A 25,314-nucleotide genomic window follows, 5' to 3' on the forward strand; every position below is an offset into this window, starting at 1 on the left:
TGTATATGTCTTTCAATCTAAGGTGAGTCTTTTGTGGCCAGTATACGTAAGGGTCTTGTTTTCTTATCCATTCAGCCACCCTATCTTTTGATTGGAGTATTTAACCATTTATATTCAAAGTAATTGTTGATATTTGTAGTTATTTACATTTTATTATTCATATTTTTTACCTTTTTCCCTCTCCTTCTTAAACTTTAACAACGAGATATTTTGATATTTTGTTAACTTCTGATATTTTGTGTAATACTGCTTTGGTAGTGATGAACTCCTTAAGCTTTTTCTTATCTGGGAAGATCTTTAACTGTCCTTCAATTCTAAATGATAGGTTTGCTAGGTAGAGTAATCTTGGTTGTAGATCCTTACTTTTCATTACTTTGAATATTTCATGCCAATCTCTTCTGGCCTGCATTGTTTATGTAGAGAAATCAGCTTGAAGTCTTATGGGAGCTCCCTTGTAAGTAACCAACTGCATATTTCTTGCTGCTTTTAAGAATCTCTCTTTGTCTTTAGCCTTTGACATTTTAATTATGATGTGTCTTTGTGTGGGCCTTTTTTGGTTCATCTTGTTTGGGACTCTCTTCGCTTCCTGGGTTTGTATGTCTATTTTATTTGCCAGGATAGGGAAGTTTTCTGTCATTATTTCTTCAACTAGATTTCCAATTCCTTGCTTTCTCCCTTCTTTTTCTGGTTACTGTATGATGCGAATGTTAGTACACTGATGTTGTCCCAGAGGCCCCTTTAACTACCCCTATTTTTTTCTTGTACTATTCTGGTTGCGTGTTTTCTGCTACCTTATCTTCTAAATCTCTGATTTCATCCTCCACTTCATCTAATCTACTATTAATTCCTCCTAAAGTATTCTTCATTTCAGTTATTATGTTCTTCATTTCTGACTGATAATTTTTTTATGTTTAACTCCACTTTTATGTTTTCTATCTCGTTGTTAAAGTTCTTCCTGAGTCCATCTACTCTTCCTCTAAGTTCGTTGAACATCCTTATAACAAGTATTTTGAACTTTGCATTGATAGCTTGCTGGTCTTCATTTTGTTCAGTTGTTTTGTTTTGTTTTTTTCTGGAGCTTTGTTCTGTTCTTTCATTTGAGATATGTTTCTTTGTCTCTTCATTTTGGCTTTCTCCCTGTGTTTGTTACTATGTATTAGGTAGAGCTGTTATGTCTCCTGGTCTTGGTAGAGTGACCTTATATAGTAGGTGTCCTGTGGGACCCAATGGCACACTGTCCCTGGTCACCTGAGTCAGCTGCTGAGTCAGGTATGTCCCTTGTATGGTTTATGTGTGCCCTCCTTTTGTAGTTGAGCCTTGGTTGCTGTTGACAGTTCAATGGGTAAAGATGATCCTCAGGCTGATTGGTTGTAAGGACTGATTATGACTGTAGTGGAAAAGCTGTTGTGTAAGGGCTGACCTTGTGGAACAATATTTACTTTAGTGGGGCCCTGATATCTGCCATGTCTGCCCTTTGGGTGTGTCATTTGTGGAGGTGGTTGGGTGGTGCTCTGGTATGGTCTGAAGTTGACCACTCTTGTGTTATTTCTGGGGTCTCTTGGGAGATGCTCTGGTGAAGCCCAAGGTCAGTTGCTGCCTGTGCCCTGCCTGGGGCCACTTGGTGTGAGCTAAAAAGTGATCTGTTCTTGGTTGCCAATTTTTCTGGGCTTGTAGGTCACTTGGAGAAGCCAGGCTGCAAAATGAAGCCTGCTGTCACTTGTGCCAAGCTTGGGGTTCCTTAGCAAGAGGTATGGGGCGTGACCAGGCCAGATGCTGCTTGTTTGGAATTTGTGAACCTTTGAGAGATTTTAGAAAGTTCAGCAGCATAAACCAAGACAGGCCATTTGTATGAAAGAGCCACTGGAAGTGGCTTGGGTGGGCCTGCAATTTGGGTAGGGCAGAATCGCAGGTCATTAATCATCAGGACAGGCTGAATGATGTTAGCTAGGTTGATGGAGACTCAGATATGCTCCTGCTTATGTTTTCAGGTTGGGTTGGAAGAGGATTCAACAAAGGAACAGTGGCCTCTGCCAGCACTTCTTTCTGGGAGAATGCTGCTCCTCTAGCCCTTGTCCTGAAGCCAGACAAATCATTTCCTTGTTGTATGTCCCTGGTGCCTTTCGAGCTACTGCCCCAGCACTGGAGCTCAGAGCTAGTGAGTCCATCAGCGAGTAAATTTATGTGCAGGCCCTTTTAGAGGAATGCCTGGGATTCCAGTTGCTCACTGTCTCACTCAGCCACAATCTCCACTAGTTTTTACAGCCAGAAGTTATGAGGATTTCTCTCCCTAGCACTCGAACCCTGGGCTGGGGTACTTGGTGTGGGGCTGGGACCCCTCACTCCTCAGCGGTACCTCTGCAGCCAAGATATCCCTCCCAATTTTTAACTACCTCATGGGTGTGGGACCAGCATGTTCTACATCTCCACCTCTCCTACTAGTCTGGTCATGGCTTCTTCTGTATATTCTTAGTTATAGAAGTTCTGTTCATCTACAAGACTTCAGGCAATTCTCAATTATGGTTGTTTTGTAGCTTAGTTGTAATTTTGAGGTGGTTGCAGGAGGAGAGAAGCATAGCATATACCTACCCTGCCATCTTTACTGAAAGCCTCACCTACTTTTTGTGGGGAGGAGAGATTTCATTTGTCTCTAGATACAACCACAGTCAAGTTACTTTACAATTTTTAATTTCCTCATTTGAGAATTAAAGATGAATAATACTTACAGAAAACCATGTGGTACAGAAAACATGGACTCTGTCTTGGATGTTAAGAGACATGCATTTTAGCCCTGGCTCTACCCTCAGGTAGCCGGTTGTAGTGAGCTATGCAAGTTATATACGCTCTGTGGATTTCACTTCAATTGCCTCTGCTACTTGTCCTATATACCCTCCTAAGTTATTACATGAAAATCCTGAGGAATTAGAAAGCACTAGTCAAAAGTATGGTGATGAAATTATGGTCTTACATGGTATAAGATAAATTACTTTCCACTGGCTAGAATAAATTTATTATAGGGGTTATCTTATTACAAATGTGATATATGCTTAATTTTAGAAAAATTAGAACATGTAAACAAGCAAGAAAGGAAATAATATCCATATAGATAATTATGCTTAACTCCTTGGTATCTGTATGTCCCTCATGATTCTTTAAAAATATGTATATGTGTATATACATATGTATATATATATGACATCTATGTAAAATTACTTTCTTCCATAGAAATGCAATCATATATTATTTCATACTCTGTTTCATTACCACTTAAAATTTTAGCATGTTTATGCTTCTATTTTGATAGAGAATTTGGTATCCTAATATTTTTAATGGTTTAATGGTTTTCCATTGTTTGAACTCACCATAATTACTAAGGATTTTTAAATTGTTACTAACTTTTTGTTCTGGAATGAATAACATTTTCATATGTCCATTACATGCTTCATAGGACATATAGTATGGAATCATTCCTTACTTACAATCTTATATCTCAAACTTGTGTTATTCATGTTGTCTCTGAAAAATATAAATGTTTATTGTCATCTGGACTTTGTATCTGACAGTAACTCTGTCTAAAATAAATGATTGGGCTTTATCCTATATGAGACAAGTACTAAACAAAGCATCTCATTGATGCCAACTGCTTGCTCTTCTCCAGTTCTCAAAGCCTGCAAAAAGAAGGCAAGAGCCTGAGAAGCACAACTTGACAAAGATGGAGATAATTCAGAAAAGATAATCCAAAAACAGTGTATAGGTTAATTTTAGTTGCTAAGGCAAGACAGAGAGTGTATAGTGTCTATGAAGGTTGTGAAACATGGTGGAGAGAGCATTGCCAGAAGTCAGGAAGTATACTTCTAGTTCCAACTCAGATGCTAACTTGCTATAAGACCTGCAATAAATCATTTCCCTTTTCTGGGACTTGGTTTCATCATCTGATAATTGAGGGGGGTGGTAAGCGATAGGTGGTCTTATGAGCTCCCTGGCTTGAAATGTCTCAGAATCTCTGAAGGGTACAACATGTGTGTGCTTCACAATGAAAAATTTAGGCAATATGTATAGGCTTATGAAGAATGTAGGCAATATAGGGTCAAAATTAGATTAAGGAAGGCAAAGTTTGAGAAGTTGCAAAAGATTAGAGGGTGACTCAGTCTTCCAATAAAAGTGGCAAGAATCTTGTTACTTGAGTCATGACAATCTAGACTCCAGAGAAGTTTGACAGATCTCTAACCTCTCTGTCTATGTTTCTCTTTTGTTACTTGACTCCGTAGACAGTCAGTGAACACAGCATTTCTGGTGCTTTTTTGTGGGGGAGGGGGAGGTTGCGAGTGAGGTGGTTGACTGTGTATAGTGTAACGCAGGAGCCTCGGGCCTGGAACTTGCACCTGGGTTTGGATATTCTGGAAGAACCAGCAGGAAGACCAGAGGGGCGAAAAATGCTGTTTATTACTCACAAGGCAGGCAAGCTTCAGCAGCAGCTGGTCAAAGCTGCAAAATAAAGCTCCTGACCAAGAGCAAGCAGAGTTTTTTATGCACACAAATAGAGGGAGGGTTTATCTCATTGAGAGAATAGCCTCCTCTGACAAATGGGAGCAAGATGTGCTGCTTGTTTACAGGAGCAGATATCGTCCATGGGAGCAGCAGGAAATGTCCTTGGGAGTAGGCGTTGCTGAAAGCTCTTTGTGCACTGCCTTCCTTGGCTGCTTGCCAGGCAGCTATCAGTCTTCTGAGTATTGGAGGGGCTATATTTTGAGTAAACCCTACTTATAGAAAGAGTAGGAGAATAGAATAGAACCTACCTGGAGTTCAGAGTAATATCTGAGAAAATATCTCATGCTAGTCTTTTGGGACAAACATGAATTTTGGACTACAAGAAAATGCAGATGCAGTGGGAAGAATGTTCATGACTGATTAAATAATTGAGTCTAAAGAGTTTATTTTAAAGGATTTATCCACTAACATATAACTCTAATGAGATGTGTCAGGAGGTTCTGTCCTTGGCCTTGTCCTAATTTAACATTTTCATTGCTGACTTAAGTGAGGGCATAGATAATATGGTGATCAAACACATAGATGGTGTAAAGCTGAGAGAAAGAGAATCAGGATCTAAAAAATCATCTTTGGTATGGACTTTTACTGTGCTTGACTAATGTTCATGGTGGGAACTGAGGGTAGGAGTCAGAGGTTCTTTATCACTATCATTATTAATCATTAGTATTTTACCTCCGGGATAGTTAGGTCAGAGAGTTTCTTGGCAACAAAACCTCTCTGTGTATGTATGTGTGTGTATGTGCGTGCACACACATATGTATGATAAGCTTGTTTACAACTGGATTATTTCACCAGATAGGAATTAATCTCCTAAACTCGAGAGTTGTGTAGAGTTATCAAAAGTCATTAGACTTTTTTCCTTTGGATTTCTTGTAGGGAATTGCCCATTGCTTAATAATTTGGGGGAAAGAGTGTGGGAGAGGCAGTGATGATATATGATCTAGGATGGTCAGAGAAGTTCTTCTGGAGGAAATGGGAACTTAATCTTAATTCCAGTCAAATTACTGAGGAATGCTGCTATATATAACCTTTCACTTTGAGGGAACTTAGGGCTTTGTGGAAACTTGTAATACTACAAAAGATGACACAGGAAAATAGAGAAAGGAAAACTCATAGCCTAGAACTATTTATAGGCCTGTCTACCAGGCCTAATGTTAAAGTTAATTTTAGAATTTTTTTTTTATAAGTTTGTTCCCTTTCTACAGAAATGAGAACTACCTACTGTTCTGTGTCTCCAGCTGTTCTGTTCTTCTAATCAGGAATAAAGCTGAGAATACTCCTTGGCTCTATGACAAGGAGAAAAGAGCAGATGCCAAAGTTTAAGTATTTACATAGACCAAGTGTGTGTTCAATGGTCAATTATGCCCCAGTAGCAGATCCTCAAGTACAAACAAGTCAACTGTGAGCCAACAGCTGCCAACAGTCCCTTCCCCAGCAGTTTGAGGATACTCCTAGATGAGCATGAGCTTGCTATGCCCTAGGTATTATATTGTCAGGGCAAGTCCCCTGCCTGCCAAACCTTTCACTTCAGCAAAAATATCTTATGAAAAATGTTAATGAGCCCTAAAATAAGTAGTAGTTAGTACATTTTAAGAAACTAACTACTAAATGTGTTCTAACCAGGGAAGTATTTCTGGAAAGATCATGGCTATAAATTCTCAAACCTATGATAGGACTCTGTTTCAGAGTTTCAGATTTTCAGGATCTCCTCTGCTTGCCACTCTGGGCCTGGCCCCTTCTCAACTCCTTGCAATCTCATATTTAACTCCCTCTTCTGCCCTAGTGGAAATAGTCTGGAACAAAGAGTCCGTAAATATGGATATTAGTTCTGGGTTTATCATTGGTCTTCAGTTTTCCCATCTTGAGATGAATACCTAGCTCATGGTGCGTAGTTTTTGTGGTGTTGATTTTGAGAAAACTGCATTTGGAAGTTAATGTGCTGCACAGATAACAAGGCGAAGATGTTATTATTTAAGCTCTCTTGTGTGGAGGCAGGGAACATTTGGAAACTGCTTTTACTTGAATGAGTCTGAAAAAAAAGCTTGCTTCCAGATTAAAAGTCCTCACCCTCAGGGAAAGTACTACTCTTGTTTAGTGTCTGTCTGTTGTTTGTGTTCACTCCCTTCCTCCTTGCCTGCTCCTGGCTTCCCTCTTCCTCTCTCTCTGTCTCTGTCTGTCTCTGTCTGTCTCTCTCTCACTCTCTCATACACGGAGTGTAAAAAAGGCAAAAAGAAAAATAAAAAACCTATGCCTGTTGCCATGGACTCATGGATACACAGAGAACTTTCAAATTTCATGATATCATATCCTTAAGACTCTTACTCTACTTGAACTTCAAATTTTAATATATTTTAATTATGTGTATATGTTTATTTATGTATAGCCTGCCTCCTTTCATAGAGGATTTGAGGCAGCCAAGCTTTAACTTGTTCAAAACCTAAGGTCATATTCAAACCAATGAAGATTACATTTTTCGTCTTCAAGGGAAAACGAGAGTTGCTAAGTTATGCAGCAAAAATAGAAGTATCATTTTTTCCAGATTACATAAAAAATTATTAACAGTGGTGATTCAGATATTTCCTGTGAAATATGCTATGAGCAAATTCATTACAGATCCATGTAGATTGAACAGTTTACCCATGGTTTACAGCTAAATATATCACAGGGAATAAGAGATATAAACAGAATTTTGCCCTGGTGCCATTCAGCTATGCAAACCAATGTGGGAGAGTCTCTGGTTGGAGCCTCTACCATTGTGTAAGTATAATATCCGTTTTTAAAAAAAAATTTAAATTAGAAGCATTGAGCATGTCTGTAATTAATTCCTATAAGCATGTATACAGGGCTAGTTGAAAAGAAAAATATATAACCATATTGCTAACAGATGGGAACATGACTTTTGCCTTACATTTTTGTACTCCAGTGTACTTATTAAGCCCTTAACTCTTGCTACTTACCATCGTTAGCAGATTTTCTTGTGTGTGTGTGCATGTGTGCATGCGTGCATGTGTGCATGTATGTATGTGTTTTCATGTTCTTTCTGACTGAGCTCTAAACTGATGAGGGCAGGATATTATGTCTTTATCTTCTATATCCCTATCATTTGTTCTGTAATTACTGTTGATTAAAGGCTGTATTTTCTATTTGGAAACTTTTAATATATAGCCAATACTACAATATCTGGCCAAGGCCATAATCTAGAGTTAATGTGGTACAGTTTCTGTTTTGTTTGGATAGGTCTGACTTTAAAAAAATATATTAACTTAACCTTACCATAAAATAATCATAAACATATCTTTTTTTTTTGTATAAGGTTCCCATGATTCAATTTGACAACTGCAAACAGAATAGATGTACCATCTTTAGCTCAGCTCATCAGATTTTAGGTTGCTTTTGATAAATGTTAAACTTGTATATTTTTGCTTTGATGTGGTTGGGAGTTACTCAGTTCTACATCTTTCTGAGGTGACGTGTGACTCGACATTTGCACGCATTCACTCATAGAGGTGTTTTTGAAGTGGTATTCCTGGCTCAAATTAGGGGAGATGGCTGTCTACAGGATCCTGAACAGCAGTTTTCTGACTCAATTTCCTGTTCTAGCCCAGTTCCCTCTGAATGTTATTAACTAAGGAATCCCCTTTTTGTTGTACAAAGGTATAAAATATTACGACTTGTACCAAGATGATCTCTGTTGACTTTTTGTGTTACAGAGAAGCTTCCTTTTTTTTTTCATATGGAAACAAGGAATTGGGCCTTGCTTCAGAAATGAATAGGGGCGGGAAGAGAGAAAAAAATGTAAATATGGTCAATGGAAAGTATCTCAGACATGACCTGCCCAAGGTTGTCTTTTGTGATCCAAATCATTTTGAACAAAATGAGAAGGGAAATTTTCTTGAGCATTTGTTTACCTTTTTGTTATTTTTATTTTTTAAAGCTTCCTGTCTTCAGTATTTTATAGCATACCCAGTGCCCTCATTTTTATTGCATTTGTAAGCTCCTTGAGGTAGAACTCATGTCTTTTCATCTGTCTATGGCCACCAATTTAACATTACCTTGCATATAATGGGCACTTTATACATCTTTACTGATTTATACTGCATTAAAATCCTCTTTTCTCCTTCTTAGTTCACTTGGAATTTATACAATCAGTTAAGGGATTCTTTATTCAAGGTAGAAATTATGCCATAACAGGGATCTTTACTGCTTTTACTTAAATTAGATACTGATAAAATTTGGTGAAATGTTGTAGATTTACCAGAGAGAAGATGATTTAGGAAAGGAGAATCTCTTGAACTACTCTTCAATCAATTAACATGGGTTGTTACAGAGCTACAAAAAAGCTTCTGCAACACTAACAAATGGAATTTCAGGCACCATGATACTTAAAGGGCTTGGGGAGTTGCTTGAGTGACAAAAGGAAGAGAAACTTCTAGAGATCCTGAAATCATATTCCTTATCTGATGCTTGCTCTGCCTACACATAGGGCTGGCCTTGTTATCAGGGACCTTAAAAGAAACAACAATGGAACTGGTATTTTTTAAATTTGTAAGCATCTCGGCCAAGTTTACTATTGCTGGAGGGAAACCAAATTTATAAATATCTTATATCCTTTTTATTCTCATACAGTAAAAGTGATTGACTACCTCCTCAAACCTCTGGGTAATAAGAAGAGGAGAAGGGGAAGGGCTGTAGGAGATCTGCAACACAGAGGACTTGTGGGTGGAATATTTCCATGTCTATGTGGTGTAATGTGAGAGGTGGCATCAAAGACACCTCTGACTGCAAATATCTTTCTCAGACTTGCTAGAGTTCCTAAAATTCAGTAGCATTGATTTTTTTTTACTTTATTTCATTTTTTTTAAGTTTATTGGGGTAACATTGGTTAATACAATTATATAATTTTCAAGTGTACATTATAATTTGACATCTGTATATTCTATTGTGTGATTACCACCCAGAGTCCAGTTTCCTTCAGCTACATATATTTGATCCCCTTTACCCAATTCACTCTCTCCTAATCCCCCATATTTGATCCCCTTTACTCCCAGCCTTTCCCTCCTCCCACCCCTACCCTCTAGCAAACACTAGTCCATTGTCCATGTCCCTGAGTTTCTGTTTGTCCTGTTCATTTATTGTTTTTAGGTTTATATCCCACATATAAGTGATATCATGTGATTTTCAACTTTTTCAGTCTGGTTTATTTCGCTTAGCATGATTATCTCGAGGTCCATTCAGGTTGTCGCAAATGGCAGTGTTTCATGTCTTCTTCTGGCTGAGGAATATTCCATTGTATATATGTATCATGGCTTCTTTAGCCAATCATCTATCCTAGAACACTTCGGTTGCTTCCATGTATTGGCCACTGTGAATAATGCTGCTATGAACATCGGTGTGCAAATATCTTTTCTGATATGGGTTTTCAAATCTTTGGGGGTAAATACTCAGTAAAGGGATTGCTGGATCATGAGGTAGATCAATTCTTAGATTTTTGAGGAACCTCCATACTGTTTTGCATAGTGGCTGTACCAATTCGCAGTCCCACCAGCAGTGTATGAGGGTTCCTTGTTCTCCGCATCCTCTCCAGCGTTTCTTATTACTTGTTGATTATAGCCATTCTAACAGGTGTGAGATGGTATCTCATTGTGGTTTTGATTTGCATTTCTCTAATAGCTAGCGATGTAGAGCATCTTTTCAAATATTTGTTGTCCATTTGTATGTCTTCCAGGGAGAAGTGTCTGTTCAGGTTCTCTGCCCATTTTTTTTTTTAAATCGTTTGGTTTTTTGTTGATATTGATTCGTATGAGTTCTTTGTATATTTTGGATATTAGGCCCTTATTGGAGGTGTTGCTTGCAAATATATTTTCCCATTGGGATGGTTGTCTCTTTACCTTCTTGACGACGATTTCTTTTGCTGAGCAGAAGCTTTTAAGTTTGATGTAGTCCCATTCATTTATTTTAGCTTTTACTTCCTTTGCTTTTGAGGTCAAATTCATAAAATCCTCTTTAAGTCCGAGGTCCTTGCATTTTGTTCATATGTTTTCTTCTATGCATTTTATTGATTCCAGTCTTATATTTAGGTCCTTAATCCATTTTGAGTTAATTTTGGTGGGTGGTGATAGACAACAGTCTAGTTTCATTCTTTTGCAGGTGGCTTTCCCAGCACCATTTATTGAAGAGGCTTTCCTTTGTCCACCTTATGTTTTTGGCTTTTTTTGTCGAAAATTATTTGCCCATATAAATATGGGTTTACTTCTGGACTCTCGATTTGGTTTCACTGGTCTGTGCGTCTGTTTTGCTGCCAATACCATGCTGTTTTGATTACTGTCGCTTTGTAGTATAATTTGAAGTCAGGCAGAGTGATGCCACCAGCCTCATTCTTTTTTCTCAGGACGGCTTTGGCAATTCCGAGTCTTTTGTGCTTCCATACAAATCTGATGATTTTTTTTGTTCTATTTCTTCAAAAAATGCCGATGAGATTTTGATGGGGATTGCATTAAATCTGCATAATGCTTTAGATAATAAGGTCATTTTAACTATGTTGATTATTCCAATCCAAGACCACAGAATATCTTTCCATTTCTTTGTATCTTCTTCGATTTCTTTTAATAGGGTCTTGTAGTTTTCATTATATAGGTCCTTCACCTGTTTCGTTAAATTTATTCCTAGGTATTTTATTCTTTTTGTTGCAATTGCAAAAGGAATTATTTTTTCCACTTCTTTTTCTGACACTTCATTATTAGAGTATAGGAACGCTATGAATTTTTAAATGTTCATTTTGTATCCAGAGACTTTACTGTATTTGTTTATTGTTTCTAGTAGTGTTCTTGTGGAGTTTTTAGGGTTTTCTATATAGAGAATCATGCCATCTACAAATAGTGACAGTTAGGCTTCTTTGTTTCCTATTCGGATCCCTTTTATATCTTTCTCTTGTCTGGAGGCCCTTTCTAGGACCTCTAATGTTATATCGAATAACAGTGGTGATAGTGGACAGCCTTGCCTTGTTCCTGATATTAGAGGGAAGGTTTTTAGTTTTCCACCACAAAGTATAATGTTGGCTGAGGGTTTGTCATATATGGCCTTTATTATGTTAAGGTACTTTCCTTCTATAACAATTTTGTTAAATGTTTTGATCATAAATGAATGCTGTATCTTGTTGAAGGCTTTTTCTGCATCTATTGATATAAGCATATGATTCATATTTTTTCACTTGTTTATGTAGTGTATCACATTAATCGATTTGCATATGTTGAACCATCCCTGTGCCCCTGGGATGAAGCCTATTTGATCGTGTTGTATAATCTTTTTAATACGTTGTTGTATTCGGTTCACTAGTTTTTTATTTGGGATTTTTGAATCTGTGTTCATGAGAGATATTGGTCTGTAGTTTTCTTTTTTTGTGTGTTATCCTTCCAGGTTTTGGTATCAAGGTAATATTGGCCTCATAAAATGAGTTGGGAAGTATTGCCTCCTTTTCAATTTTTTTGAAAGAGCTTGAGGAGAATAGGTATTAAATCTTCTTTGAATGTTTGGTAGAAATCACTGATGAAGCCATCTGGTCCTGGAGTTTTAATTTTTGGTAGATTTTTGATGATTGTTTCAATTTCCATACTGCTGATTGGTCTATTTAGATTTTCCAGATCTTCTTGATTCAGTCTAGAAAGATTGTATTTTTCTAAGTATTGGTCCATTTCTTCTAGGTTATATACTTTTTCACACTAGTCTTGCATGATCCTTTGTACTTCTGTGATGTCAGTCATAATTTCCCCTCTTTCATCCTTAATTTTGTTTATTTGTGTCCTTTCTCTTTTTTCTTTAGTGAGTCTAGCCGAGGTTTTGTCAATTTTATTAAGCTTCTCAAAGAACCAGCTCTTTGTTTTATTTATTTTTTCTATTGTTTTTTGTTTGTTTGTTTGTTTTGTTTTCAATTTCATTTATTTCTGCTCTAATTTTGATGATTTATTTCTGTCTGCTGACTTTAGGCCTCATTTATTCTTCCTTTTCTAGTTTTTGAAGATGAAGTGTTAGGTTGTTTATTTGGGCTCATTATTGTTTTTGGAGATAGGCCTGTAATGATATGAACTTTCCTCTTATGACTGCTTTTGCTGTGTCCTCAAAGTTTTGATATGTTGTACTATCATTATCATTTGTTTCTATGTATCTCTTGATCTCTCTTTTTGTTTCTTCCTTGACCCAGTTATTCTTCAGTAGCATGTTGTTTAATCTCCATGTATTTGTGCTTCTTCCTGATTTCTATTTGTAGTTGGTCTCTAGTTTCAAAGCATTATGATCAGAGAATATGGTTGATATGATTTCCACCCTCATATTTGTTGAGGCTATTTCTGTGTCACAGTATGTGGTCAATTCTTGAGAATGTTCCTTGTGTACTAGAGAAGAATGTATAAGCAGCTATTTTGGAATGGAAGGCTCTGTAAATGTCAATTATGTCCATTTGATTTAATGTGTCTTCGATATCACTGATCCTTTCCTCCATTTGGTCGACTCTATTTCCCAACTTTGCTATTTCATTTTTCAGCTCTTGCATTGTGTTGTTCATCTCCAAAAGTTCTATTTGGTTTCTTTTGACGGTTTCAATCTCCTTGCTCTGCTCATCTAGTTGTTTTTTCAATTTCTGAAATTGTGGATTTGGATCTCATTGAGATTTTTCAGAAGTATCATCCTGAATTCTCTGTCATTTAAGTCACATATTTCTATGTCTGTAAGGTTATTTTCAGGAGCTTTTTCTCTTTCTTTCTGAGATGCCTTTTCACCTTGGTTGTTCATGGTGTTTAATGAACTATTTCTCTGCCTGGGTTAATGGAAGTATATTCTGTTGTTTTTCCAGAAAGATTTATTATATAAAGATCTCTCTTTAGCCTGCTGTAAAGAATGTGCTTTTCTTTCAGTTTTCGGTAGGTGGTGTCTAAGCCTCTTGGATTCCTGCTTTATATAAAGCCTAAATGTCTTTTTTATTTTCTTGTAGATATTTATTCACACTTGCTACTCTCAGTTTCAGTCCTGTCAGTGTTAGCAACAGTTTTGGTAGTGTTTGCTCAGATTCCCCTGGGGCTCCATGGTGATTGCTCTTGGAGGAAACGGGGGGAAGGGCCATCTGGGTTGGGAGTTGGGAGCTGCAACTCAGCCTCAGTTTTGCAACCGGGGTCAGTAAAAATCAACTGTTGTTCCTCTGTGGTCCCGTCTTGCTTCTCTGCTTTCTGCCCTGATGACTGGGCCCTGATGCCAGCTGCTGGAAGTTCCGTCACTTCCAGACAGTGTGATCAGGGTAGTTGCCGCATCTTCTCCCCTTCCCCTCCTCTTGCAGGGAGCTCTGGTGGCTGTGAGATGCAGCTTCTTTATTTCTCCTAGTCCACTGCCCGACACCTAGGTTTCTGACCTGTGGTAGCTCTTATGGGCAGATCTCATGCTCAGACGTGCTGGTGTGCAGTTTGAGTGTTTTCGTTGAGTTTTAGATATTCAGCTTATTGTTGTTTCAAGGGGAGAGATCTGAAGACATCTGTCACTCCACCATGTTTCCCATAATTCTAGTAGCATTAATTTTATAGGCGATATTAATGCACTGCGTCTCAGAGAAGATAGTGCTAAAATGCAGAGTTAACCAGGAATGAGAACCCATGGGCACATTACTATAAGTTAAGTGATTAAATTATCTGTCTGTCTGCCTGCCTATACCTTTACCAGAGTTGTTTGAAAGTCGTGAATGAGATTTAAGTGGCCAAATTTCCCTAGTGAAAACATAGGGATGTTCATTATATGATGAAGACCATGAATGGGAGTTCCCATAATTTTAAATCTGACTTAAGAAGGCTGTCAATGGAGATGTTAAATAAAATACATTTATCCAATTGAATTATAATGTTGACTCCTCAGTTGACTGTCTCTCTCACTGGTCTGTAAGTCTGGTGAGAGCAGGAGCAGGTCCTATTTATCTTGTACACTACCTCATCTCTAGTGTCTACAACAAAGTTGCTCTTTATAAAAAGTAGTTAAATAAATGAATTTTGGTGACTGAATACAAAATGAAAAGTATGTATTATTCAGAGTTAGCAGCTTTTGGGAGACATTATACCTTGGGCATGGACATTTATAAACACCATAAATCCACATGGATTTATGGTGTTTATAAAAAAATATGACATCTTTAGTGATGGAAAAAATCTTTGGTGTTACCAAAATTTTTCTTTTTTGTCTTAGATTTTTTTCCTGCCATTTCGGTTACTGATGGTCACTGGAATGATGTAAATGTATAATACTTTCTCTACTTATCTAATTTCCAGAAATTCTTCTCCAAAATATTTTAAGTGAGGTGCTAACTTTTCAAAATGCATTCCAATGATATACTTAATAAAAATTAGTGAAGGTGATACTCCAACAACAGTATAGAATGAAAAGACAGAAATTACAGGGAGAAGTTGACAGTGCCAGTGTTGAAATCATTGCTACTATGAGTCTATGTTGATTATCACCCTATTATGCAATTATGTGTGTTCTTCTCTGTCTGCTCTGTGAGACTTTGGCCCCCTGATTAGCCAGACATTTATCTTCATATCTTCATTTTTTAGCACAGCTTTTCTGACTGCCACATAAAGGTACATGGTAACGTGTATTGAATGAACGATTAAGAAACCTGAATAGATGCCTTTTGACAGTCGTTCATTTATTACAACTTATTGAGCACCTATTATGTGTTTGGCATTATGATAATCTCCTGTAATAAGACCCTTCCTTGTCCACAAAGGGCTCACAGTTTAGAGATGATGAGTAAAGGAATAACTGTAAATCCATGACTAAGTGCAGTGGGTAGGTATACATAGGTTATTACCTAACCCACCCTGGAATAGGTGATGCAGAATCTGATATTTTTAATTATAAAGTTTTGCCCTAAGCACTATTATTAAACATTAGATGAATCATTTGTTGCCAATATATTATTGATTTTTTTACCCCTGTGGCAGTCATAAGATTATGCCTTGCAAATTTCTAAGTGTAATTGACCAAGTACATCATCAGCTGTCCTCTGAAATCCAGAGGAGCATGTGGTCCAGAGTATGTTTCCCACCATGTGCTTTCAGACAATGAATGAATGTGGCAGAGATAGTAAGGTGGGCCAAATCCAAGGAGACATGGGACTCTTTGGATGGCAACTTTGGCTTGAGGACTCCCTGATGGTCTTGCCATAACTTCCTATGACCTCATTACAATCTAGGATGCCTCAATCCAAACTCCCTCCCCTTCTCCTTCATTTGTGATCAGTTTGTTTTGTGTTCTGATGGTTCTCCCAGTCTTTTCAACTCCCTCTTCATTTTCTCTCAAATGGGTGTTTTTCCTAATAACATGTTTAATCTTGGATTTTTAATCTTGGATTAAGTCCTTTTTATTTAATCTTGGATTAAGTCCTTTTTATTTTTTTAATTATTTTTTTCTTAATTATAGACTTTATTTTTTAATTAATTTATCTTATTGTTAATATGAGAGAGAGTCTAAGGCAAACATGACAAATAGAAACAACTCATTTTTTAAAACATTTACAGCCTTACTAACTTTACAAGATTATAGCCCTCTAAAATGAGTCAATTGCAATACCATTACTAATAATAATCACCTTGGAGTGTAAGCTGTGTTTTAGGGGATGAGTATTAGTAACTCAGGTGAAGAATAGGAGAAAAGGAATTTCTAGGGGAGGAGCCAGTGTAAATAGATTTATGTAGGAAAATAAATTGGCATAGTGTGTGTATCTATGAGCTCTTGTGTGTTGGAATGTAAAGTTTGAACTAGAAGGTGATGAGATAGGTCAGGAGAGGTAGACAACAGAGATTATGAAGCATCATGCTTAAGAGCCTAGTTTATAACTTTTATGGCATGGAATCCAGGAGGAATTTTTAGCAGTGGAGTTATCTGATCATGTTTTTACTATATTAAAAACAGCTCACAATTATGTAGCCCTTATTATGCCTAGCATAGCTCTATAGGCTTTATTTATATATTAACATAATTAATCATCACAATATCCCTACGAACTAGGTACTATTCTTATCTATAAATTTAAGGTGAGGGAAAAGAGGCATGGGAAGATTAAATAACTTGTCCAGCACCACACAGATAGTAAATGATAGAGCCAGCATTGAACCGTGGCAGTCTAGCTCCAGTGTACTTGTACTTAACCACTTCACTTTAAAGATTAAGAGGCAAGTTTGGATTCCAGGAGACCTGATAGGAAGCTATCGCAATGATCCAGGTATGAATTGATGAGGTCCTGAAGTAAGGCAGTGGAAGTAAAGATGGAGAAGACAGAAGAGATAAGAGAACAACTTTTAGAATTTTCTATAAGATAAAACTGGCAAGATTTTGATTGAATATGAGCCTGGATAAGGTGGTAAAAAAAGAAGGTAGAGTCAGTAGTGACTTGTAGGTTTCTCTGGATTGAAGTTTATTTAGCACATCCAAGTAGAGAGATCTAGCAGGCAGATGAATCTTTGGTTATGAAGTTTAAAAGGGAGATCTTGGCAGAAGATAGAGAATTCTATAAGAATGTGTATATAGAAAAAGGAAATGTACTGATGATGGAATGCTAGGGAATACTAACATTTTTAGGAGCAAGTTAAGATATGAATCAGTGAAGGAAGCAGAGAACGAAATGATAGAGAAGCATGAGAATGTGGTATCATGGAAACCAAGGGGATATAATTTATCAACATGAAAGACATAATCGTGTCAAATGCAGCAAAGAAGCCCATTAATAGAAGGACTGAAAATATACATGCGTTTGGCAAGTGAATAGTAGCCTTAGTGAAAGGAGTGTCATTGGACTTTTGAAGGTAGAAGCCAGAGTGCATACATTGAAAACAGAATGAAAGATGAGAAATTGGTGACAGTGAAGGCAGACAACTCTCTCAAGAAGTTTGGTGGTTTGAAAGGGGAGAGAGAGGGAGGTAATAAGTGGGGGCTGTGGGGACAGCATGTTTCTTGTTTTGTATTTATATGTTGGAAGAGAGTTGAACAGGCTTATAGGTCAAAAGAATAAAAGGGAATGTCTGATGGAGCAAGAAGATTAAAGAGGACAGAGTCAAAGGTGGAACTGAGGGATAATTGTTTGAATGAAAGGAAAACAACTGCACAATTAAAACCAGGGAAAATGAGGTAAAGATAGATATGGATATAGATAGTTTGGTAGGTGGTAGTGAATGGGTAAGGAAGGTGAGGGAGATTAGAGGGATTTAACTTTTCAGATTAATTTCACCACTTCCTTTAAGGCACCTACATAATGGTATGGCCATTATAGAAAACATCGTTGAGATCCCTAAAAAATTAAACATTGAATTACCACGTGATTCATCAATCTCACTTCTGTGTATGTATCTGAAGGAGAAGAACTTCCTACCTTGTTGACTCTAGTAATCTGTGTATTGGAAGACTTGAGAAGCCAAACAAAGGATAGTGAGGCAACCCCAATATGAGGTAGCACAGTAATGGCCCCCTACAGATGTCCAGTCCCTGATCCCCAGAGCCTGTACATATGTTGCCTGATTAGGAATGAGGTGGGAGGACCCTGTAGATGTGATTTAATTAAGGATTTTGAGATGGAAGATTGTCCTGTGTTGTCTGGATGGGCCCAGTATAGTCACAGGGGTCCTCATAAGTAAGTAAGAGAGGCAGGAAAAGAGTTGGAGGGAGAATGTAGGGACACAGGCGAGGGTTGGAGTGAGAGAGAATATTTTAAGATGCTACACTTCTGGCTTTAAAATGAGGAAAGGGATACATTCTAGGGAGTAAAGGTGGTCTCTGAGGGCTAAAGGGGGCAGGAAAACAAATTCTCCTTTTGACTCTCCAGGGGAAATACAGCCTTGCTAACACCTTGAGACCAGTGAGACCTTTTCAGACTTTTAACCTCCAAAATATAAGATAATAAAGTTATGCTGTTTTAAGCAACGAGAGAGAGAGAGAGAGAGAGAGAGAATTTCTATCTTGAAGAGGTATCTGTACCCTAATGTATATTGCAGCATCATTCTGAGTAACCAATATGGAAACAGCGTAAGTATTCCCCAACAGATGAATAGATAAAATATTGTTTCACAGAGAGAGTTTCATGCACTACCACCCTTTATTTTGTGACTTTTCCTGTGAAAATCTTTGAAAACTATATTATAATTTCCACAACTATAGCTTTAAGGGAGACTGGTTTCTCCTGATTTTAGCCTTTGGAACCTGATGAAATTAAGTTGAGGTTTGAAACCAGTATTTGAGTGAGTTCTCCATTGTATCAGATATTTGAGAACACTCTTGGAAACAAAAGAATACATCTTAATTATCTTTTGTACCCCCATGGGGCTTACTTTCATTTTGGAGAAATCTTAGTTGATACTTAATAAATGTTTCCATGACAGATACCACCAACTCAAGCACCTGCCAACTCCTCACATATATGAACTATACTACTTTTCTCCCTTTCCTCAACTTAGTATAATATTAAATTCTGGGCATATAGATGCTCATTAAATTGTCCCTGAGACCCTATAGAAGTTACTGGTGATAGCCAATGCCCTACTCCTTTTGATAATAGATCCAGCTTTGCCTAGCAGATTTGGTGAGGAGTGGGCTTACTATGGTACACGACTGATGATCAGTGGCTCTATCCCCCAGGACTTCCCACTGAGATTTTTGATCCAAATAGATTATTTAAAGGCCATATAACATGGATAAAAGGCATCATTCAAACAACAAAGCAGTTAGCAGACACCCTTTCTTACATATATTATTCAAAATTCACTGGTTAATTGCTTTTGTTTTACTTTGAAAGTCAGTGCTGTGAATAGGGCCATAACACTTTACAAATATCTTTGTATTTCAGTCTGAGTTATTTTTGGGATAATTTTTTTCTTTGAGCATCTGATGCCAATTTTCAGTTAATTGTGGGTATCATTTAGCAGAGACAAATAGGGGGGCACATTTAGCCTCCTTTGAGCCTGCTTGATGGTTAGTAATTATTACCCACATGTATATGAAAGGTGGTGGTGTGGGATATTGGCAGGAAAATGGAGATAGGGGAAGGTTTGCCTGTAAAATCAGCTCCTTGAAAAGGCTGAAGAACTTAGCTCTAATGTGATCTTGGCTGGCTAAATAGCACTCTGCCCAGAAGAAGAATGAATAACTTGAGGTTTTTTTTTTCCATGTTAGGAGAAATTAATGCACTTCAAGATTTTTTCTTAAGGAGAACTACTAATATTTAAATACATCACATTAGATTTTGAAAAAGAGTTAATAAAGATCTTGTTTCATGGGAATTGGTGTTTTATTAAAGATGGTAAAATTACCTCAAAGTTACTTTAGCAGTAATAATGAAATGGGTATTAAAGACTTGAAGGGTTGGGAGAAAAGAAAAATACCATGGTTGACATTTTTTCTTATTCTTTAAGTATTGACATCCCATTCTATGACATTAATAAAAGGAGTCCAACTGTAAGCTCCTATTAACTTTTGTGTTAACAACCTATTAGGACAGAATGAACAAAAGTTTGATAGGCAAGCCTGGATTCCATGGTTCCATTATTTATTAGTCATATGTGACTTTGGTCAAGTTACTTAACCTCTCTAAGCTTTAGTTTTCTGATGTGTATAACAGAGATAATAGTATCTATAGCTGATAGGGCAGTTTAAAATATTAAAAGAAATCATGAAAATAAAGTATTGAGCACAGTACCTGGCACATATGAGATGTTCAATAAATGATAATCCCTTCCCTTCTTCCCTTTCCTCATTCAGTTTAAATGCAGAATTTACTATGTCCCATGGTTTAATATCCTCAGCGATGTTTCTTGGGTATGAGATTCGCAGAACTCATACCAAAAATTGCAAAGTGATGTTTTGGCTTTGTCTGGTCTACATGGTGTTTAAGCTAAATTACAAAAAAGAAACACACCAAACAAACAATTTTGAATTAATTGCCCAGATTAAAAATTTGAGTGATCTTACCTAAGAGCCTGATTTCTGGCTCTTGAAATAATGAAAAGGTATGGAAATGCTATTTAATGGCTACAATAGGCTGGGGCTGATTATGAGTTGTTCCCTTCAGATAGGGTATCATTAATTTAGATTGGCATTCTGGAACTTGGAGGCATTTGAATTTGTAACTCCTATGAATGTTCTCACTTAGTCATACATCTTGGGAACAAAAACAGTCCGATTGAAAAAATGGGCAAAGGATCTGAATACCCATTTTTCTAAAAAAGACATACAGATGGCCAACAGGTTCATGAGAAAGTGCTCAACATCACTAATCATCAGGGAAACACAAATCAAAACCACAATGAGAACTCTTACTCTTCAATGAGGTGGCCAAGTAGCCTCCCCAGAAGACACAGCGATGCAGATCTTTCTGAAGACCCTGATGGGAAGGACCATCACACTAAAGGTTGACCTCAATGACACCACTGAAAATGTCAAAGCTAAAATCCAAGACAAGGAGGGTATCAAACCTGACTGCAATGTCTGAATTTTGTAGGCAAAGAGCTAGAGGATGGCCATACTCTCTCAGACTATAATGTCCAAAAAGAGTCCACCCTGCACTTAGTGCTTTGTCTGTGGGGTAGCATCATCTGCCAGGTCACTCATAAGTACAACGATGACAAGATGATCTGCTGCAAGTGTTATGTGTGCCTGCATCCCAGCGCTGCCAACTGCTGCAAGAAGCAGTGTGGCCATACCAACAACCTAAGCCCCATGAAGAAAGTCAAATAAGGCTCCTCCACCATCTCTTCAGCCCACAGAGCAGCCACCTGCCCAAACCCCTTGGTCCTGGGACCTCAATAAAGTTTCTCTTTCATTGACTGGAGCAGTAAAAACAAACAAACAAACAAAAACACCACGATGAGATATTACCTCACACCTGTTAGAATGGCTATTATCCAAAAAGACAAGAAATAACAAGTATTGGTGAGGATGCGGAGAAAAAGGGTACTTTTGTGCACTGTTGGTAGGAATACACATTGGTACAGCCACTATGGAAAACAGTGTGGAGGTTCCACAAAAAATTAAAAATATAACTACCATATGATCCAGAAATTCCACTTCTGGGTATTTATTCAAAGGACGTGAAAACAATAACTTAAAAAAGTTATCTATATACTTATATTCATTGCCACATTACTTACAATAGCCAAGACATGAAAACAACCTAAGTGTCCATCAGTGGACAAATAAAGGGTGTATGTGTGTAAAGATTACATATATAATGTGTGTGTATACATACACACACACATTGAATAGTATTCAAATACTATTCAGCCATAAAAAATAAGGAAATCTTACCATTTGTGACAACATGGATGGACCTTGAGGGCATTATGCTAAGTGAGATAAGTCAAACAGAGAAAGATATATACTGTATGATCTCACTTATATTTAGAATCTTTAAAAACTGAACTCATAGGTACAGAGGACAAATTGGTGGTTGCTAGAGGTGGGGAATAGGTAAAATGAGTGAAGGTGGTCAAAAGTACAAACTTCCAGTTATAAATAAATAAGTCCTGGAGATGAAATGTATAACATGGTGACTATAGTTAATAATATTTGTTGTATATTTGAAAGTTCCTAAGAAAGTACATCTTAAAAGTTCTCTTCATAAAAAAATATAACAAAAATAATCTTGAGAACAAAAATAATACATGTCCCAGGGATGGAGTTATTAGTAGCAAATATCACCAAACATAGTATATCTTATCGGTCTAGAATTTTGAGATACCTATAAGGGATATAAGATGCTTGTGTAGCTTTCTTTTTAAGTAAAAGTTTCCTCACAATGCTTCTCCTTAGGTTTTGCACTAACTCAGAATCTCCAATTTGCTTTCTATTTAACATGAATCATTAAGCCAAAGTTGACATTCACTATCTCCTCACCAACATTTCCAACTAATTTAAAGAGAGAGAAGGTCTGAGAGAGACAGGGAGAGGTGGAGCCAGGAGGGAGAGAAGGCAGGGAGAGAGGAAGGGATGAGTTGTTATTTGAATTGTGCCTTCAGTGTTTCATGAGGAGGCTCAATACATTAATGATGTTTTGAATATCCACCTCACACAGGGCTCCTGTTAGTGAAATGGAGTTAGACACTGTAGATGACATAAAGAAGGATAGAGATGAACAGAAAAGATGTTTCAGGTGTGCTACTTTTCAAATGTGAAGCATCCCAATGTAAAGAATTATTATGGAGCTGTATAAGAATTAGTAACTCTGACCAGTGCTTCTGCTTAGAGAAAGGGAGAACACTTCAGTTTCAGATTTTCTTTCAATCTGTTCATTTTACACAAAGAAACTTAATTGTGTCAATTTTTATCTCTTTTTTAATGCATTAACTTACAAAAGAAATCCTATCCATCCTCTATCAGACACCTGTCCAAAATTTTTTTCCTGTGATACTAATATGTACATTTATCTGAGCAGGAAAATTTCTTCTACTTCTTTGCTTAAGCTAAATAATCAAAAGAGTAAAATCAAACATAAATAAGGACATCAATCTATGTATAGAAAACATTGAAATAGAAAACAGATTTTGTCTTTGCCATCAACTGCCACCATAAGTAATTCTACATGGCAGCATGACCTACTATGAAACCAGGTCTAACTATAAGAAAGCTATTAGCATGCTAGCCTACTAAAACATTGAATTACTTGAACCAAACCATAGTGTTAAGTATCTTTAAGTTTTTATTTATATACAGTCTTATGTCACTTTTTTCTACTTCACTACAGGAATTATGTGCAATTTAGTGCTTTTACAAATCGAGATCATATGAAAGATTTACGAAAGTACCTGGCATTCACTATTTCCAGTATCTAGTCCTACCTTCTACAAACATCATCGTCACTCTGTTGGGATTGTTTGCCAGTCTGTATGTCACATTGGTATTGTATCCAGAAAATCTACTGCAGTGTTTATTTGTAACATAGCTTAATCAGGCATTTTAGTTGGCTGCAGCATCTTTTCTGCCATGATTCAAGATATGATAAAGAGTGAAATATTATCATCTTTTCAATCAACCTTGAGGCAGAATTTCCAGATTGCAAATATACATGTCAGTTCACTTTTACTCAGCTGTGTCAGCCTTGAAGCCTTTCTAATCACTTTCCTTCCAGTAGAAACATGCCACATAAGGATGGTTAGAAGTGCAAGGATGGCTTCTAAAATAATCTGGATTACTATAACTACTGAATATTTTCTTTATCAGATGGAGTGCTTCAGAGACCTTAACATCTCTTCTCTTAGCCTTCACAAGCAAGTTTTGTTGTTGCTAAATTTATGTTATGGAGTTATAAAGCTACTGAAATCACTCATTTACCCAATTGGAGTATTTTTAAAAATCTTCAATGTGTATCTTTTTTATAAGATGTATTACAGAGGTTTACCTTGAAACAGCCTGTTATAGTTGTATGCATCAAATTGGCTAGGCTGTGTTACCTAGTTGCTTAGTCAAACACTAATTTAGATGCTGCTGTGAAGTTATTTTGTAGATATAATTTACATTTATGATTAGTGGCCTTTAAGTAAAAGGTCACCCTCAATAATGTTTGTGGACCCCATCCAATCATTAAGTTGAAGGTCTTAAGAATAAAAACAAGTTTTCCAGTAAAGAAGATATTCTGCCTCAAGACTGTAAGATAGAAATCCTGCTTGAATTTCCAGGCTGGTTGCCTGCCCTACAGTTTTTAAAATCAAGGCTCCAGCATAATTCTCATCTGAAATTCCTGTCTTCCCTACAAATTTTGGATTTTCCAGACCCCACAATCATGTGAGTTGATTACTAAAAATTAAAAAGTATACATATCCTATTGATTCTGTTTCTTTTGGGAACGCTGGCTAATACTGATTTTGGTGCTAAGACTCATTCTGGAAGAACAGGATGACTTTTATAAATTAGCAGGGACCAAGTGATGGCACTTAATTGCCAAAGACAAGGTAGTCAGGGTTACTATAATGAATGTACAACAGACTCAAGGTATTACTCAGAATAATATTAATCACAGAAACCACAGCATTGGCTAGTTGATCATGGTGTCCCTAGAAGAGAAATAAATGAATAGTCTACTAAATTCTTACTTAATCAGAAGAGTTCTGAAATCAAGTAAACAAAAGTCAAACTTGAGTAATCAAAACAAAGAGTCTCAGTCTTTTAATTCCCCTTGAGGAAGGACACACTGTCAAAAAATATACTGTTAATTTTCCTCCCAGCCTTCCCTGAGGGGTGTATAGCTTTTACCTAGATGGCTGCTTTGGGGGAAAATAAGTCAAATTTGGGGTTATTGCTGGACACCGTAATCCACCAGTGTCACTGTAGTCCACCAGTCATAGTGGAGGCTTATGGAGGTCAGGTGATCAATGTAGCTTTAGCTTAGGTTCATCTCACAGTGGGTCCAGTGTGAATCACAGCACAGACCCTTAGGATTTTGGAAGCCAAGTTCTGACATTATCTGTGGATAACCACTGTCCTTTCGAGAAACAGCTTTTGGCTTGCTACTGGGCATTAGTAAAGACTGAACACTTAACCATGGGCCACAAAGTTATAATGTGACCTGAACTGGGTGTTGTCTGGCCCATGAAGCCATAAAATTGGGCATTCACAGAAGAACTCTATCATCAAATGGACATGACATATATGAGACTGGGTTCAAACAAGACCCGAGTCATAAGTTATATGAGAAAGTAGCCTAAATTCCCATGGTCCCCACTCTTATTACATTACCTTCTATCTACCAGCATGTACCTATGGCCT

At 37.2% G+C, this 25,314-nt stretch overlaps 1 pseudogene; it reads left to right on the top strand.

The window, feature by feature from the left end:
• Positions 1-19,779: 19,779 nt before the first annotated feature.
• On the top strand, positions 19,780-21,431 carry LOC120591751 (ubiquitin-like; annotated as a pseudogene).
• Positions 21,432-25,314: the final 3,883 nt, after the last annotated feature.

Source organism: Pteropus medius, unplaced genomic scaffold (genome assembly GCF_902729225.1).
Source record: "Pteropus medius unplaced genomic scaffold, Ma_sr-lr_union100, whole genome shotgun sequence".
NCBI classification, from domain to species: Eukaryota; Metazoa; Chordata; class Mammalia; order Chiroptera; family Pteropodidae; genus Pteropus; species Pteropus medius.